Below are 2,320 nucleotides of genomic sequence, written 5' to 3'. Positions count from 1 at the left end.
CATGTGTCACGTACATGAACTAGACACGAAAAACGTGCTTCAAAATTTACAATGGGATGAGAAGTCTACTTGTGTTGGTTAGTCTATGCCATAGACTAACCACAATCTTCAACCAAGTCAGCAAATATTTGTAGCAAACTGTTTTATTAGCAAACTTATTGACTGTTTACAATTAACCTATGCTCTTCTTCTGGGTCTGACTTAGGGGAGGTACGAATGAGGCATTTAGTTCAAAATTCCTCCGTGAACAGCGCTGTAGTAAAGAGCACTTTGGCAATGAAGGTTAACTAATCGCAAAAATAGTTCTGTTCATAAAAGAAAATTATAAATGCCTCAAATTCAATTTTATTATTTTTTAATTATAAAATTAAACTATCATAACCTAACCGAACTAACCAAACTTGCTGATAAAGAAAATATAACAAAAGTGTAGTACTGTAATCGGAAAAATAATTCTGTTTATTAAATAAAACTAGAAATTGCTCAAATAAAATTTTTTAATGACTAAATAATAAAATGAAATTATAATAACCGAACCAAACCAACCAAACTTGCTGATAATAAAAAAATCTTGGACAAAAAGTTTAATGAAACCAGCGGGATTCGAACCCGGGACCTACAGTATATCAGTCCGGCACGCTATCCATTAGACCACCTAGGACGATGGCTTCCGACCGTTTTGTTACGGTAAAGACGTTCCCTCAGCTAAAAAGAAGCCCACAGCTGTCATCGTATCCTCTTCTATACCTCCCCTGAGTAAATACCTCTTCTTCTCACTTTTGATTTCTGACAACAGCTGGAGTTTCATAACAATTTTTCTTTCCCATGTTAATCTTATTGAGAAATAAGACACTTTAAAGGGCTCCAGGGCCTCACTCTCATTATTTCCCTAAAAAGAAAGTTTCCTGCACAACTTCACGCTACGCTCTTTCCAATGACACCAAAAACATGACAATCGGTTCAGTAGTTTCGGAGGAGTAATTGTCACAAAAGATCTGCTTGCGTATTAAATAAGTACTATAGTTCGGCCGCTTAGAAAGCGACCTCCTCTAGCATTGGTTTAGCATTAGCGCGCAGGTCGTTTTCTAAGCGGCCGAACTATAGAGGTCGTCCAGTGGTCGAAAACTCGACCATAAATATCGAATGTACAGACTTCTCTGTTTTCACCCCACGCTTTAAATAAAACATGTGTTTGGAATTTCTTCCATTTGTTTTGATTTTCTGTTTATATTTCGTTACCAGCATGGCAACCTTTAAAGCCCATGTTAATTTTTTTTAAATTTCAAACTCATTTTTTGTGCTTATATTTGAGCCTATTTGAATTTTTAAAGGGATTCTGCACTTCTACAGGAAAATATCTTTCTAACGGTATGCGCAGATTTTCCCTGCGATGTACACGAGCTGAGAAAAAAGGGTTTAAAGAAACATGCTCGCCTATTAATATATAGATAGATAGATAGATATTATATATAGTATATATAATAGAAGGTTCACTTGCACTACAGGCTCGTATACTATACAAGCCGATCGAAAATATAAAACAAATGAAGAGGGTTCACTTACTCTACAGATCATAGTCCCTATGAGCCTCGTGTCTTATATTAAAAAAAATACAGTAGGAAGGTTCACTTACTCAATGAGCAATGAACCAAGCGTACGAATTATTTTATAATTCAGAAATCGGCTCGTATATTATACGAGCCTATTCTGTAAAATATATAAATTCAGTATTTTGGCTCATATACTAAACGAACTTATTCCTGAATTGAAAAAATAATTCATACGCTTGGCTCATATGCACTATGATCTGTATAGTAAGTGAATCCTCTTCATTTATATTTGATATTTTCGAGAGCCTGTAGTGCAAGTGAACCTTAATATTATTTACGAGGCTCGTATAGACTATGATCCGTAGAGTAAGTGAGCCATGTGTCACATATTTGAATTACATATTTGGAGGCTCATAGTGTCTATGATTTGTAGTGTAAGTGAACCCTAACCCAAGATCCTCGATAAGAAGTCACCTTTATCAAGTGTTATTTTACAACCCCCTAGCATTTATTTTACTTTTACCCCTAATCACATGTTATTGCAAACCTCGGTAAGAAGAGAAGCTTGATAACAAGTCTTACTTTATAATCTCCATGAGAGTCTGGTTATCAAGGTTTTACTTTTACTGTATAATTATTTCTATAACTTCTTTCAGATTCCTAGTTCCTACCGCTTTATATTCTCCAAGAGCTAAGGAGGCCGTCACCCATCAGGGGCGTCAGGCCGTGGTAGAGCCGGGTAGAGCTCGTTACCGTTGCTGCCTCCGGAT

The sequence above is a fragment of the Macrosteles quadrilineatus genome, unplaced genomic scaffold (genome assembly GCF_028750875.1).
Source record: "Macrosteles quadrilineatus isolate MER2022 unplaced genomic scaffold, UCM_ALF_1.0 Scaffold_2__2_contigs__length_208266976, whole genome shotgun sequence".
NCBI classification, from domain to species: Eukaryota; Metazoa; Arthropoda; class Insecta; order Hemiptera; family Cicadellidae; genus Macrosteles; species Macrosteles quadrilineatus.
Note: the sequence above shows the minus strand (reverse complement) of the source record.